Source organism: Cupressus sempervirens, chromosome 4 (assembly GCF_028749045.1).
Source record: "Cupressus sempervirens isolate cs-2001-9-10 chromosome 4, ASM2874904v1, whole genome shotgun sequence".
In the NCBI taxonomy this organism is placed as follows: domain Eukaryota; kingdom Viridiplantae; phylum Streptophyta; class Pinopsida; order Cupressales; family Cupressaceae; genus Cupressus; species Cupressus sempervirens.
In genome coordinates, this window is record NC_143121.1 from 730,592,439 (window position 1) to 730,610,904 (window position 18,466).

The window sequence follows — 18,466 nt, forward strand, 5'->3', positions numbered from 1 at the left end:
CAATGACCAACTTCCAAAAGGACGAAAAATTTATCCTACGCAATTTACTAGGTTGTCGTACTACGAGCAACTCCCAGTTGTGCATTTGTTTGATCCTATGCATATTGGAAAGAATGTAGCAAAGACATTTTGGAAAATCTTGGATGGAAGGTGTGACAAAGATCAAATTGTCAAAACTTGTAGTGACATTGAAGAATCCAACCATGCAATGAAAAATGGCATTTGATCCAATAACAATGGAGACCAGATTGATACAAGTTCCCTTAGTTGGTTATTGTCAGAGCAACAGAGAAATGCTATAAAAGAAGTCATAAAAAAAATACGATTTTCCACAAGATTTGTTGTGAACATAAACAATGTCATATCAAATAAAAGTGAATTTGGGCCAGGGTTGAAAACACACAATTGGCATACATTTATTAAGGTAATTCATGTTATTTTGTATTCACTATATATTTATATACTGCATGTAGTTTCAATTGCATTCTTTTATAAAATATTGACAAGATCATTTTACAAATATTGCAGTACATTCTACCTCTATCTCTCCCACACCACTTCACCAACAATTTCAAACAGGTTATATATGATCTTAGAAAATACATGAGGTGGTTTTCATGTAAAGAAATCAATAAAGAAGATATAAAATATTGAAAGAGAAAAATTCCTCTTCTAATGTGTGAAATGCAAAAGTGTCTACCTCCAAGTTTTTTCAATGCACAAGAACACTACCTCACACATCAAGTTGAGGAGATTGAATTGTGTGGACCTGTACCAACCAGGTCAATGTGGATGTTTGAGAGGCACTTGAAATTTCTGAAAGGCTTAGTTCGATAGAGAGCACATCCCAAGGGTTCTATGGTGGAGGGATATATGGTATACTAGACCATGGTGTACATTAATGAATATCTTCCTAAGTTTGCAGCAAAGATCCATGTAGATCGTATTTGGGATCCCAACTCAATTAACAAATTCGAAGGGGAGTACTTGATGGGCAAAGGTAGATCGAGGAAAGTGAGAGGTAAATCTAAGATGTTATTGTAATTAATTAATTCTTATAAATCTTCAATATAAGTTATTTTTAATTGGTGTATTTTTTTGAAACAAGTGGTCAAGAGTGGGATGCAATAAATTTGTATATTGCGAACAATCTTGATTGGATGACAGAATGGATTGAACAATGTTAACAAAATGGTTGCTCATTAACATGGGAAGGTGTTGCTTCATTGGTTACAGAAGCTCATCGTAATGGAGATTCCAATGTTATGCCGATGGTAGTTGATCTAGTAAAGGGTTTAAGAGGTGGAGAGGTACGTAGAAATTTATTAATGATCATAACTCAACCTATTTTTCATATCAACTCACGATGCAAATAATTTACACACTTCAAAAATTGCAGGTCAAGCATCACAAAGCTATGTACTATCATGGCCATAGATTTCGCACAAAAAGGTTGGATGACACAAAGAAAACCTGTGATTCTAGGATAACTGCAATTTTTGAGGTCACCAATATATCATCTAGAAATGACATACATCCTCAAAAATCTCAAAATCAATACTATGGCATCTTGGATGATATAATTGAGTGTGAATTTAACACCTTCAAAGTAGTTCTATTCATAGTCAAATGGTACAGGTTACGATTAAATCAAAATGATCTAGATAGAATGGTTATTCAACATGATAATGGATTTGCAATGATCAATACAAGGTCATTTGAGTCAGTTGGAGATGATCCCTATGTTCTTCCAAGCCAATGTGAGCAAGTGTTTTACTCAGAGGTTCCACATAAACAGGGTTGGTCATTTGTTGTTAGCCATGATCCAAGAGGAAGGCCGATAAAGTATAATGTTATGGAAGAAGAAGATATTGAAGATGATGAAGATCAAGATGATGATGATGATGATGATGGTGATGGTGATGATGATGATGATGATGATGGTGATGGTGATGATGATGATGATGATGATGGCAATGGTGATGATGGCGATGGTGATGGTGATGATGGCGATGATGATGGCGATGATGATGATGATGATGATGATGATGATGATGATGATGATGAAGATAATCAATGACTACAAACATTGTCACCCCTTCTATTGATGATCTTGCATTCCATATATTAAGGTAAATTTGTTCATGTTTACGATGTTGCATATTGTTCATTTTGTCTTCTAATTTATTTGTAGCATACACGTATCATGTAATTTTTAGCTAACTTAAGATAAATGATTAACATATGCAGGAAATTTGATTACATATTTATTGTGTTCATTTCTAATAATTACAACATATGTTATTTATAGTTACCAATGTTTATGTTGTGTATGATTATGACCCTTTTTACAAATAGTCAATTGACTACAGGTACATCGTCACCCCTTCTGTTGACGATCTTGCATTCCATATATAAGAGAAATTTGTTCATGTTTGCGATGTTGCCTATTGTTCATGTTTTCTAAGTTATTTGTAGCAAATGTGTATCATTTAATTTTTAGCTAACTTAAAGTAAATGATTAACATATTCAAAAAATTTGATTACATATTTATTGTGTTCATTTCTAATGATTACAACATATGTTATTTATAATTACCAATGTTTATATTGTGTCTGATTGTCACCCTTTTTACAAACAGTCAATTGACTACAGGAAATTTGACCCATTTGGTGTGGATTGTGCACAGTGACATGGATCAACAAGTATAAGTCAATAAATAGACATAATTTTTTTATATTCTTCTTGTTCATCATTGAGCACGTATGTTATAAATAGACATATTATATAATCATATAATGTATATATAGACAAAGAAGGTCCGAATAGAAATATAATTGTATAATCACTTTCAACTTACTACATTTTATATTTGTCACTTTCACTTTCCATTTGATGGATTGTAAGACCCACCAAATAGGTACTTGTCAGATCTATCTACATCGAATGAGGGAAATGAGGAACTGGTAGATGAAAGCTCTACATGTAGTATGGCTAAAATAGGGAGATCAACTAGAGGTCAAAAGAATAAAAAAAAATTGATAAACGCATACAATTTTTCCTTGCTAATGGGGGGTCATGTTCTTATGATGATGAGACCAAAGGTGACATCAAGGTGCCCTTTCGATACTCACACATTGAGAAAGAATGGGTACCCAATGAGCTACCTCCAATTAACACAAATTTTTTTGTTAATGAGAGGATATATCACATTGCTCCATCCTCATTACATTGTTTGGGCCTATTTTCCATGGATGGGATAAAGGTAGGTTACAACAAAGTTGTCAAATTGTTCAAGTATGTCGGTCCATGTAACAATTACAATGATTGGATGTGGATTGTTTGGTATAAAAAAATTATGCGTAGGTATGGGGTATCAGCTAATTATATACAACAAAAAAAAAATGATCAAAGTAAAAGATTTGCTATGTACATTGATGGAAGACCAAAAGCAATAGGTAATATTGCAAGTTTTATAAATAGTATGCAACCTTCTTCAACTAGTAAGCAACCCAATTGCATATTTGAGGCGCATGAGGGGAATGAAGTTTTTTTTTGTGCAATAAAACCAATAAGTGCAGGGGAAGAACTGCTAATTGATTACCATTTAAATCGCATAGATACAAACAAAGTTACTATCATGAGGGTTGTAAGTACTCTTTACCATTTTGTTAATAAGTTTTTTTTTTTTTTCTGTCTATTGCTTTCAGTTAGCTGAATTTTTTATGTTTAATCTTTGTGACAGGACGATATGGATCTGACAGATGATAGAGGTCACCAGGATGCTACTCCCACCCCTTCTTCAGCGAGGGTAAACCTTTTTGAAATTGTACAAATTAGATAGTTGAAAAATGTTATATTATTATGTTATTTTATTTACGGTGTAAGTACTATTTACTATTTTGTTAATAAGTTTTTTTTTGTTGTCTATTGCTTTCAGTTAGCTGAATTTTTTATGTTTAATCTTTGTGATAGGACGATATGGATCTGACAGATGATAGAGGTCACCAGGATGCTACTCCCACCCCTTCTTTAGCAAGGGTAAACCTTTTTGAAACTGTACAAATTAGATAGTTGAAAAATGTTATATTATTACATTATTTTATTTATGTTTTTTTAGTTTTTATGATAGTTTTATTGATATTTCTCTCACAATTTGATGTTCAGGATAAGGGTAAAGCAGTATCAGTAAGTGTCGAGCCACTAGCTATGCCTTTTGATGAGGATATTGTTGAAACTCCCGATTTCATAAAAATGTTGAAGAAAAAATTTTAAAAAATTAATTTAGAAGCAATGAAAATTTTGGATGAGGCAAATATGGAATCCGAGGAGATGATGAAGAGGCTATCAAATTTGAGAGCGCAAGCTCATTGTTATGAAGTAAGCTCCAATGGATATTTAGTTATAAGAAAAGTTTAATAAAGATTTGTATTTTATAATCTTTTATATTGTGAAGTAAAATATGTAATATTGGCAAAAATACTTTATTGATGCAATTTTTTTAAAGAGTTGTAAGAAACTTTAACTACTAAATTCTTGTTATACAGGAACTTTTGGCAACTGATCCACAACTTGGTCAAGGACAACGCGGTGAGGCCAGTAGTAGTAGAGCTTCGACTACCACTGGTAAAATAATCTTTTAGTTGACAAGTTAGAAGGAATTTTTTATTTCGAACATTCGAAAATTTTTAACTCTTACTTTTATTATTTCAGAATTTCTTTGCTAACAATGTATTGTTCAAGTCATCCAGTGCAGGAGACTCCTAAGAGGTTGACGGATGCCCGTATGAGATTGCCCACTGTAATGTCAGGAACAAGGGGATGTCTAGCTGGTAAATCCTTGTTTTTCTATATTTGGTTTTGTGTTAATTATGAGTTGATAATATGTACTTTAATCTTGGGTGCATCACATAGTGTATTGTTTTTCTGTGGTAGGAGATGCACTGTCTGGTACTCTGCCAAATGCGGATCATAGTGCATGTATTGGTGATAATTCACCGTCATTTGCTGGAGCTCCCCGTATTTCTAGCACGAGAGCTATGCAGACATTGTTGTTGATTGATGATGATGAATCAATGCCTTTGAAATGTCCTAAGATTCCAGGTACTTTAAATAATATTGTTTTATATTGTAATAAGGATTTTCTTGCAAGACGTGAACATGATAGGAAGTGGTTTGGTAGGATCATCTGAATTATCAATGACCTTTTGTCTATACCACTAATTCTCTAGTTTAGTAATTTGGTACATTGCAATTTCATGCTTTTAGTAGAAGATACTAACAAATTTTTGTATAGAGAACGAAAAGTGGGAGTCTTCTTTTATATTCAATGTTTAGTTTTCAATGATTTCTTACATCATTGCTATTTCTTGTTAGAGTTTTAGAGTGCTCACTTTCAGCTTCACTATCTATTTTAGCAATATTTGTTTTCCATAATATCCCAGGTATGATCAGTGACAACATCAATTAAGAATGACAAAAAATGAAGGTCATGGCAAGTTATATGTATTATGCACTATAATTTTTTTCAATGTATACTGATTAATATAGTCACAGTACATTTTTTAGTTTTAGAACATTAGCAAGAGAACCCTGGTAGAGTTTGACTGGTTTTAGACATTCTAAATTTTTTTCCAAACTTCTTTTTTGGTCAATTTTGGTCAAGTTGATCCTCCAACCTTGAAATAGATCACTAAAAAGATGAAATGTATCTCATTTTATGTATTTTTTATTCACTCTAAAAAGTATTCTTTGCATGATTCATTTTAATGGTTCTTACTATTAATTATCCCATGACGTTTTTTGCAGGAAATGATATATTTTATAGGAGGCTTTATGACCTCATGCTGCAAAGATTCGGGCTCACCATACGTAAAAGGTGGAACATCATAACTAAACTAATTTATCCCACTTTTTTTTTCATATCATTAATTGGTGCAACATTTTTCCTTTCATTCGGGTCTTTTCTTATACTAACTATATCTAACAATTTTGTGTTTTTTCTTAAAAGGTGGAACTACCAAGATCAAAACTTAAAAGATGAGCTCATCAAAGATATAGAGCATGAGTTTGGTAGTAATATTTTTGATCACAAGAAATTGTTACAAAAAGCTTCCAGACATCTTAAGGTTGTGACAGACACATATAGAAAGAGCCTCGTCCTAAACCCAAAGTATGAGCGTCCTCCCTTTGTTTCAGTGAGGGACTAGAATGAGTTCATTTTGGATGCAAAGGAGAAAAGGGAACATCCAAAAGAAAGTACACCAGAAAATCTATAAGAAAGTACACCAGCAAATCTGAAAAGGTATGCAATAGTATTAACTACTGGTACATTAATGAGCAAATTTAGGGTTCAACTTCAGTATCAACAATTTCAACTAGCTCAATTTAATCTATCTATTGATGAAAGGTATGTAATTCATATGCTGACACAATTGCTTATAAATCTCAATCTCAATCTGGGCATAAATCCTACATAAGATATAACTGACACAACTGCTTATAAATCCTAAATTCATATGCTGACACAATTTCTTATAAATCTCAATCTCAATGCTGACACAACTGTATATATCTCAATTTGGGCATAAATCCTACATAAGATATAAATAGTGTGCTTATAACTTCACATATAGCTATATTATGTCTTGAAAATATAGTAATGGTCAACTACATGTACCATAGTTGTATGTGTTAGCAGTATAGGTGATAAATGATATTCAGTAATTGTAATGACAAGTAAAACTTTTTTGAAAAACTTTGCAAGAATTTTACTAATGGTTAGTCTCCTAAAAGTAATAAGCATCACATTCAATGACACAAGTTAATGATAACAATCACGTTCCTATCTTTGAGGACTGACAAAAACACTTATAGATTTATATTTATTGGTATTGTGGAGAGATGATCTAGCCTACACTAGGTAAGACAAACTATTTGACACTTTATTTGGATGACATTATGTATGTTACCTATAGACCATGGCTAGGCATAGAGCCATAAGATGATGTCTTCTCCTAGCTAGGATTCATGTTGGTATCTTAGCCACTGAATGGCCATTCTTCATTGAAGATAGAGAGATTTCCGCTAATCCATGTCTAGAGACAGTTCAACTATCAATACAGTATATCATAGGAGTATTGTAGTTACACCTGCTTCACCAAGGATGTAAAGAAAGGTTGTTCTCCTAGATTGGACCCAATTAGATGTATGGAAGATGTTAGTGGCCTTACCATTTATAGGTGGGACTACTTTCTAGATGTAGTGAATGATGTGTTCACTCCCTAGAACATAGAAAATTTGGCCACACATTCATTTCCTCATATAACTGATCCTATAGGGGTAGTTCTTTAGGCACTACACCCTAATGTTCAGCAACCACAAGAACATCCTTTGAGGGAGGAGAGACCATTATAATGGCCACTAGTAGTTCTTGTGACAATTCATTCTCATACTGTTAGATTGGATCTTAGATCGAGCAACAATGAATAGGCACATAGGCCTACTCATGTGAGAACTCATAGAGAGATAAGCACCATGGGTGTAGTAGGAGGTGATGCAAGGAGACATAAGGTAGAGAAGCCACCACAATAGGATGTGGGTGGAGGAGGGGATGATGACATGCCAAATTAGCCTCCATAGGTTTCACCCATAAGAGATGTATTAGCACAGACTCGAGATTCTCTATGACATGTGAGGGAGAGATTGAGGACTTCTCAGAGGTAGGTGGGCAAGTTACAAGTGCAAGTTATAGTTAGAGATGCATGACTAGCTAGAAGAGGGAAACTGTGAGATAGTAGATCTATGGTCTAAGATCATAGGGCTAAAGAGATAGATAGAGTTAGAGCGATGTGAGACCTGTCATCATACCTCTCGGGCTGCTCATGTCAATGATATATAACTTCACATTTAGCTATATTATGTCTTGAAAATATAGTAATGCTCAACTACATGTACCATAGTTGTATATGTTAGTAGTATAGGTGATAAATGATATTCAGTAATTGTAATATATAATGATATATAATAATTGTAATATAATATAATAATCATACCTGAGACTTGTAGTTAGAGTGAGATGAGACCTATCATCATACCTCTGAGGCTGCTCATTATTATGTAGTATATGAAAATGTAGTACCTCTAGCTCAACATGTCTAAAGGTTCTTTGATTATGCTTGAGCTTCTGATGGTGTAGTGCCTCCTGCACGTGCAGATGTTACTCCTCCTCCTCCTCCTGGTGATGAGGGGGAAGGCTGTAGTTAGGTCCATGCTATCTTTTGTTCCTTTTTGTATCTTTATATTGATCATGAGATTCATTGTATATTTGATGTATCATTTTGAGACTTGAGATATTGATAGTGCTCTGATTAGCACTTAGTTTTAATCTTTTGATTGTATCACCCCTCTAACATGTCAATGATATATATATGACACTGGATGTGAATTGTCCACTCTTAGAAAGCATTAGAATTATTGATTGCAGTTTGCCCAGTAAGATAATGATGAGCTTCTGTTTACCTAAATGTCTCTATTTGGAAACTGACACTCAACTTCTGGAACATTTTTCAAAAGTGAAATCGATTAGGAAAATCACCTATTCTGATGATGAAGATTTTGCTAATGTCAAAGTTCTACAATGCTTTCCTTATTTGGAGGAGTTGTGTGTGCATTCTCCATTATTGGCCGTGTCCCCTACAAGTGTAAGCATTTATGTTATTTTAATCTGCATGAAAGCATTTGTTTGCAAACATTTAAAGTTAGGAATTTTTTTTTGGAAAACTCTAACCCAAATTTCATTCTTATGTTTATTGTTTCTTAAACTCTTATACCTTATTTATAGGATCAAAATTATGTGGCATTATTAAAGCCAATGGTTTAAACATGATCACATACTAATTTTCTTAATTTCTACAGTAAAAGTGTTAAAGTTGACTTTTTATTTTTTTCTATCCTTAATTCTTCTTTTACTATGTGACTTTTAAGAATAGTTGAAGCTTATCTAAACAGTTTTCTATCCAAGTGTCAGCTTTTAAATCATTTGTTCTAGATGTAGACTATACGAAACATCCTCCAAACTATGATGTAACATTTATGATCTTCTCAAACATTCTAAATGGTGCTCGACTGCTAGAAGCAATCAAAATAAACATAGATTAAGACAAGTCTTAAGTCATGAGTCTTCTGCTAGAACAATGCTAGGTAGTTCCTGTTAGTTGCTAGTTATCTTAGCAAATCAGTGGGGATTTTGTTTCAGTTACAACCACCATTTATAAAATCAGTTCCATGTAGTGTGGAGGCTAAAGAAGCACTTGATGCACAAAGGTGATGTCTTTTAAATTGAAAACAAAAAAAACTTACTTTTCAGCTACGGGTAAAAAGGAATGCTACTAAAACAATCTGAAATCTGACATTCGCCCTCAAGTTTATACCTGTTGCAGCCTTGGGGATAAAAACACTTTGAGTGTGGAACATAGGGATAAAAATTTAATCTATAAAATCTACTAGCTGTTTCAACTTTTAGCTTATCGTTTACTTTGTGTGACAATGGATAATATAGACTGTCAAAATTGATGTGTAATTTTATGGAGAGGCATGTTAGAATATGGATAAATACTCAGCATGAACTCCATGTTTAAATAGCATGATTACACATGTCAATTAATGGTATGATGCTATAATTTCTTCCCTTTTTTCATATTTTTGGTGGAACATGCTACTTTATGCTAAAACTTTCATACCATATAATAATCCACTATTTAGTACTTATCTTTATATCTATATCATCTAACATATTTCAAACTTTTCATAGGTTGCAGGACACATCAAAGGCAACAAAGGTGAGGCTGGAAAAGGGTGGGCAGCATAGACTTGGCTCTACAGGATATTCGAAAATCAAAGCATGCGTTGTAAGTAGCAATAAATGAATTGAAAAGAAAAATGATTTATAAAATGCAAATAATTTTGTTAATTAATAAAAAAATGCAGGGCACTGATTTTAATCTGGAGGCCACAGAAGAACATAAAAAATTGCCTTCAAGCAAGGCTATGCAGCGGTGGCTAAATGCCTATGGCAAACTTCCATTGCCCCAACCGAACAGTCTCCTACATCATGTGCATAGGTAAATATGCCAACATATATATTAGAAATTGAATACTTGAGAAACAATTTATTTGATAATAATGTGCATGACATTGCAATGTAGCCTGTTAATCGTGACACAGATCATACGCAGCATCATGAAGCCCCTGATGTGCATTGTACTATCGATGGAGGTGCTCATTTGTTATTTAAAACTAATTATATAATTATTAATACAATTTAACATCTTTAATTGAACTTGGTGTAACCTTTTTGTGTTGAGGATATAGAATCATGTCGTGTTGAATGAGTGCCGGAGGATGTTTAGACTGATCAATAGGTAGATCATGTCGCACATTCAGGCAAAGAAAATCTATGTTTTGTTCTTTTAAATTAATTTATTGATTTATAGTTCTTTTACTTAAATAAAAACTCGTAATTCACTAATATAAAATGGTGTGAATTTAACTCATGGAGTACTTGTTATTGCAGTGGACCTCCCTTTGGTCCAACGGCCTCATGATGTTCCTGAACGGATGAGGAGGAGACATGTGTTAGAACCAGTACAGGAGGGGGATGACCAGGACATTGATATTCCTCTTAGAAATTTTATGAAAAAAAGAAACGGCAAGAGAGCAAAAAAGAAATGATTATTCATGAATGACTTACTCTTGAATATTGTTAATGAATATTGTGTTAATGAATATTATTCATTAATGTTGGGTTTTAATGAATTATTTAGGAATGACTTACTCTTGAATGTTGTGTGTTAATGAATTATTCACGAATGTTGTGTGTTTATGAATTTTATGTGTTAATGAATGTTATCATGTGATTATAATGATTGAATGCTATATTTAAAAAATGGATGAATTGAATGTTATTAAATGTTAATGGAGATGACGAGGACATTGATATTCCTCTTAGAAATTTTATGAAAAAAAGATACGGTAAGAAAGCAAAAAAGATATGATTATTCATGAATATTGTGTTAATGAATATTATTCATTAATATTGGGTGTTAATGAATATTGTGCTAATGAATTATTCATGAATGACTTACTTTTGAATTATTCATGAATGTTGTGTATTTATGAATTTTACGTGTTAATGAATGTTATCATGTGATTATAATGATTGAATGTTATTAAATGTTAATAGGGAATTTAGAGTGATTATGGGGGGGGGGGGGGGGGGGGGGGGGGGGGCGCGGTGGGGCAACCCAAATGAGTTTCCACCTTCACGTGGTTGGTCCTGTTAAGTAGAGAATATTTAACTATTCTTGAAACCAAGTGAAGCTCGAACTTTAAAGATAAGCTTATAGTTAATAGTGACAACCAATTTGCAAGTCGAAATGAAGTTCTTCGTTACAGGTACCTTTTTAGTTTTTAAAGCACAATATCATGTTTTAATATTGTATGATTTTTTTTCTTAAGTTAAAGTATTCTTTTACTATAACAACATAATTTATGACCATTTTAGTAACTATTCTAACATCGCTTTATGAAAAATCTTGGTTTGGCAAAGATGGCGACATGTGGTGCTGTCTATTCCTTGGGAGATTGGATTGCACAGGTCTATATCTCAACATCAACATGGCAAATGGTGTGAAATTACACTTTCCTTAGTCGTTGTTGCATACCTACTGCACTCTTTCATTTGAAAAAAGAATAGAAATACCATATCTAGCAGCTTCTCTATGTTGTATTCATTTATTGGTAATGATTCAATGTCATGCCATTTGATGGCAGCTTCTAGAGTTTCATTTAGTTGTAAGGTGTGTCTTATCTTTACAAGTTTGTATACTCCATTTGATAGTTTGGTATTAATTGATAATTTATGGGATCTTCTTCCTTCACTGTAGTCTTCATCATCATCCAACTTGTTGTTTGGTATTTTCAATGTTATCCCCTATTTCCATGGTCTTCAGCATGGTTGTGTATTTGATCTATCTAGTTCAAAGACTCTATGTGCCTAAGGTAGAAGCCATTTAGAACTAACAGTTGGAGAGATCGCATTTCCCCTTGTAAAACTAGAAAATGTCACGAGTTTAAGGTCAAGAAGGAAGAAATCGTAACATTTTGAGTAGCAAAATATGCTTAAAATTACATATTTAGTTGATTCTTTGGTGAAGTTTCTTATTTCAATTCAACTGATTTTGGTTGTCAACCAAATTCCTAACTCCAGTGTATATTGTATTTCAGTGCTACATTTTCATAGGGATCTAAGTAAAATGAAAGTTGACTATTATTTATATTTGAGAATTTGTGGTGTGCCTTACTATGATCCTCTGATAATAGATGACAAATCAATCTGAATTTGTTTCTCATGTCCCATGTTCGATGCTTTTTCTTGTGTAACTAACCACTTTTGATGTGGGTTATGAACTCTGATGCTAGTATGCTATTACACTACCATTATTATAGAGTAGATATAATAATTATCTCTGAATATACTGTAAGGGTCTCTAAACATGAGTAAAGTAGTATTACATAACATAGATCTAAACTCAAAATTCATGATGTTTTCCACTCTGGAGAAAGAGGGGAACTTAATATACTCGTAACACACCCCATCAAAAGAGATCCATTGGATGGTTTTTTTTGGCGTTTGACTCTCCTGGTGTAGCGCTAAGCTAGGCTTCTAGGTGCTAGGATATTTGCTCCTGTTGGTGGTTCTAGACCCGCTGAATGCTCTAGATAATTGTCTGTCAAATTTTGGTTGAAGGAGCTATGCTTGGGTTGTCAAGTCTTATGCAAATTTTGTCCTATTTTGTGGTGATAACATGAACTTTTATCAGTGTAGAAATATGGACTATAAATTTTTAGAGTCTTTAGTGCCTCTAAGATTTACACTGTTGGGTGACTAATTCTTTGAAGTCCCTAATGTTTGGTGACGTTGAGCTATACCTATGTAAGTTATGTTTGGGTTTTCCTTCATCATCTTCATTTCACTTTTGTGAGTTGTTTTGCCCGAGGCCATTGGAAATTCCCTTTGCTAGTTCCTAAAATTGGATGGATCTAGTACAATTTTGGGCTATTCTATGTTTGTATTCTAGTTGAAATAGAGATCTCTCCACTTCAATCATGGTTGATGAGAGGCCACGAGTGAAGGATTGAATATGAGGGTTTTCCATTTTGTTGTAGAGATTGCATCTCTATAGGATACATGCCTAATGATTGCCATTTTTTGTTGGATAGGTGTTGTCACTTGATGGAGGGCCATGGAAAATGACCATTTTCAATTAGAGCTTCTGATTCTGTTTTAGATTTTCCTTTTGAGGACTTGTTTTCTAATGAAGAAGAAACTTTTTTTTATTATATTGATGCTTCTCATGTTGTTGGTCTGAGCTAGACTTCTATCGCTTCCATTCTTGTCACAATTTTGGATGTTAGACCGTATTTTAGGTGCGATGCCCGCTAGCCTTGTGGCCTATGTTGTTGAAGTTATTGCTCCCACTTCTATTTTGAACAAAATTCTACTGATAATGCTGACTCTTAAATAATCACTCTTGAGCCTTGTTGATAGGTTGTAGTGGGGAGACTTTTGTCCAAGTGCATAGGAAAACGTTTATTTTGTTGTGTTGTTGATGCCCTATGTTTATGCTTTCATCCCTTGTTTGTGTAAAGATTAACAAACCCTTATTTTGGCTGTTATAGAAAAACAACATATCAATATCATCCTTTCAGATTGAACAATACTAGATGAGTAATGATACTACCTTGAAAAATGCAAGAAGCCAAGACTGCAATATACACTTGTTTGATGAAGAAAATAAAATCCTTCCAACAATAATTAGTCAGAACTATCAAAGTGAATTTTTAGGATTGTATAAACACAATTGGAAAATGGATCAAGAAGATTTCATATCTTTCTCATGGGTGGAAACTTTGGTTATTATGTGTAAAATTGGCCTCATTCTTTTAACAATTATTTTCATGTTATCTGTAGAATTTTTTTTTATCATTTAAGTTTCTTGTTCTTGCAAGATGAACTACGAGATGCAGTGTTACTGGTGTTTGCAAATAAGTAGGATATTCCCAATGCAATGAATGTTGCAGAGATCATGATAAACTTGGGTTGCATTCTCTTAGGCAGCGACACTTGTGAGTATTACATTCTTTATAATTTTCAATATTAAAAATTCTAGATACTAATCATCTATTATGCTGCACTATTTCTACTTTGCATATAGTTTATCATCACTCTAGTAAACGAGAAAAAAATTGGAATGTTTAGTGTTGCTTTTGAAACAGCTTGTATCATGTCCTAAGGTATATACAAAGCATATGTGATTGTTTGTTAGAAATAAATCCTTTTATTTTAGTTCTTATGGCTTTTTTTTTATTTTGCAAATTTGAAGATTACAGTCGAAGAGGGTTCAAGAATTTTGTATTACAAAAGCGTCTTATTTCTTTATTGATACAGATAGATTGAGGAGGTAAAAATTTAGTTTTGATGCATACTCATATGTAGGATGCAAACTTATTTTGATGTGACATTATGTGTGTTCTCTTTCACATTTTACTATCAATTTTCTATCTAATTTAATGACCCAAAACTACTAAGAAAAATTGTGAAGGTACTGATCATGCCATTTCTGTAGTGCTTATTGAGAGTAAGCCAGTTTATATCAGCATTAGCTATAATCTCCCTGGAATTCCACACCATACGTTCTGTGATGAGCCTATTCCATTATGGCTCACTCCCAAGTGGGCTTTTTCCTTCCTTTTAGGTAAATTAGTTTCTTCTACATGGACTTTTTGTTTTGATTCTACTTTTTTTAGCATCATTATTTAGAATCTCACTCTTTGATCCATCATCAAAATGTAAGAACGTAAAAATATGTAAAATGTATTTTTGTAGTTGTAGATTGCAAGTTTTTTCTCATATTACATATTTTGTATGCTCAGACAATGGATCATAGTATGATCTAAACCATTGATATTAAAAAATACAAAATACATAAACAATCAAAATAGAAAAACCATACATAATATTCAAATAGACTGTGGAATTTTGATTAGTTTGGAATTAGTTTTAATTTTTGTACTTGTACAATGTCCTACATGTCTAAGTATTAAATGTGTGAGTTCTTCATGTTGTGGATCTCGGCCTCTTGTTTTCGACTGAAAATTTTATTTTGAGGGGTGAACAAGATTTTTTTGTCTTTGGCATCCTGTCTTTTTTGTATTTTCAAGATCTTAATGTCTGTAGGTTTACTTTGGTTTGGTTGATCAACATTTTCATTTGTAGAATCAATGAAACACATTTGAGGTTTTTTTCATTCATAATATTTTTAATGTTGTTAGATTAGTTTTCCCCTAGTTACGCTTAGGGCTCAAGCTAAGTTGCTAATTGACGTGTATGTCCATGAGTTCAATGCTTAGCTTCAAAGATAATTTATAGTAGTAAACCCCGAGATATTTACCTCTGCATATCCAATATATGGCTCTAACTTACTATTATTCTCATTATACTATATTCAACTCTTCCTTAGTTGATCTAGTGTATATCTTTTAGCATGCAAGGTTCACCACACACATTATTTCCAATACTTTGTTTGATAGTAGTAAGGTTTAAATTATCATTCAAGACATTGGGTTGATGTGTAAACTTTATTCCCTTTTCATTGTTTCTTAATGTGTGTGTACCCTTTGCAAAATGAATTCAGAAGTGTGCTTTTTGTTTTGTTTCACCATGACATGTTCTTATAGTTTTCCAATGTTTGAAAGGTCTTGGTGGGTCACAAAATCCATTAATTAAATTGAAAGCAAGGTTTGTATGTCATGAAATTCTTGCATTGCTCATTGCATTTGAAGCCACTTGTAACTTGTTTTTTTAATAGTTTTTTTGGCTGGCATGAACTATAGGCTAAGAAATCCAAGAAGTTTGGAAGTAGCTATGGAAACAACTATAGAGTTCCTAAATGCAATAGTTAAGCAGGTGTTGGTTAGGGGTCCAAAGCTGAGGGTTGTTAAGGCAAAAGATGCATTTACGGAATTGAAAAATGCTTCAGGTTATGTTGTGGCCACAATGCCATCGACTAAGGGTAAAGTTTCAGAGACTCTTCCACATTTCATAAGAACTTACTGGGGTGTAGTCAATACTGCATTTTGTGCTGAAATAGTTGAGTCTGTAGATGTTTACTTATTTGCAGGGCCCATTTTTAATGAATATAGCTCAGTGGGATATTCATTACTCTTGAAGAAGGAGAAAGCTATAATTGTGCAGCCTAATCTGGTAACTATCACAAATGGACCTACTTTTGGGTGTATATTAATGAAAGACTTCTTAGAAGCCATCACAAAGAAGTTGAAGCACAATACAATGGCTTTCGATAATTATTAGCATATATTTGTGCCTCACGGTGTTCCCTTGAAAGGTGCTCCAAACGAGGCTCTTAGAGTCAAATTGTTATTCAAACACATCCAGGTAAAATTATTGAGAATCACTACATATCATAAAATGACTTATGGTTCAGTTGGTACTTCAATCCTTGGTTTTGTTGTTGTTCCTATAGATTAATGAGTAAACACTTCTTATTTTTAGGCCATGCTATCAAATGAGATAGTTGTCATTGCAGAAACTGGTGACTCTTGGTTCAACTTCCAGAAGCTTAAACTCCCAGAGAAATGCAAGTAATGCAAAATCTCTTGCAAAAGTTTATATATTTAAATTTTTGACTCATTTATTTTGATGATGGATCATAGTGTATGATTTAAAATTTTGATCTAACCAAGAAACTATTGAACAACAAAATTTTGAACAACAAAGTTCATAAAATTATAATACATGATTTGTCTGACTGACTAGCTTGTTACCTGTAAGTCACAAATTTGCGCTGAAATAGTTCCTACAATTTATTGCAATTATTTATGCCCCTATTTGGAATTGGTTATCAGGTCTAGTGTAAAGAATAAATAGAATAATCGTTTAATGCGAAGACTAAGAATCTAAAATTTAATTAAGGTCTTGTGTAGAATAAAATTTCCTTACATTCCCAATAATCTTGTTATGCTTCAATCAATGCACCATGGTCCATATTACAAAACACTTTATACTACTAGGGGTTTTTGTGAAAGTCAATATTCTTTTATAATGATATTGTGACATTGTTTCCCTTAGAAAGGAGATCTTGTTCAATAACCAACTATAATATATACTATGAAATGGGAGCCCTTGGTTTGAAGAATCAGTAATTTGTGACATTATTTTTCTTAAGGCTTGTGTCAATGTTGAATGATTCATTCTAATGTTGATTTTGTAGGTATGAGTTTCAGATGCAGTATGGATCAATTGGTTGGTCTGTTGGAGCTACACTAGGATATGCTCAAGCATTGTACAGGATGAGTTTAAGGCCCAATCCCATCACCTTGAGAGGATCGTAAGGCTTGTATTCCATCTTCATTGATATTCCCCAAAACCATTTGTATCTCTACTAGCATACTTCCTTCATTGCAATAGTCTTTGAATATCCATTCGTGCTATTACAATCAATGCTAGCAAAGCTTTAACACACAAATCCACTTAGAGTTTCAAAAGAGAACTAAGGTTAGATTGAAGGATGTGGAATTTCTTTCTCTCTCCAGACCATGTGGCAACAATTTTAGCAATTTTGTAGTACCACCTAGAATACTTAAATGATGCCCTAATTCTTTGTCATTGCTTATTCCACAAAGTGCTGGTAACGTAGAACTTTGTATAACATAGTGCCCCTCATAACCAGTCTATGTTGCACTACTATTAACTATGTACATAATTCCTCCCTACTACTCTCAACCCTTAAGCATACTTGGATTTCTCAATGGTTGCATAGTACTTGCACTTAAATCAATTTTATTAAGTGTCTATTGACTGCACATCTTTTCTTGTGTTTTTCTACAAACACAATATTTTAGAATAATTTCTAAATCCATTTGCAATCCTTGAATGATACATGATGTCCAAGTTTCAGCTATTTAATTGTAATTATTGAGTTTCTAAAGGATCCATGTAATTCATCATTTTATGAAAGGTTCAGTTAGTTTACTAAATCTTTCTTTCTAGTTGCAAAAAAATGCAATAACTATATGCAAGAATAATGAACTGAAAAGTGATCCAAACTAAACTGAATCAAATATCAATACACCTAACAAGAAAAATGACACACATTAGCACTAAATTTTTCATCCAGTAAAACAATAAAATAAACACAATTGCTATTAAAATCTTGTACTACCTTTTTATGTTTATCGCTTACCTATCTGCAACTCCACAATTGATATTGACAGTCTCTTGCCCTCACTGTACAATTGAATTACTTTAGTTTTATTGATGCAGCTGAACTACGAGTGCCTTTTGTGTTCTTGACAAATTGTAAGCTTTCAACTTTTGTGAAGCCA

The 18,466-nt window shown here is 33.1% G+C and overlaps 1 pseudogene; it reads left to right on the forward strand.

The window, feature by feature from the left end:
* Positions 1-4,787: 4,787 nt before the first annotated feature.
* On the forward strand, positions 4,788-17,473 carry LOC149563429 (pyruvate decarboxylase 1-like; annotated as a pseudogene).
* Positions 17,474-18,466: the final 993 nt, after the last annotated feature.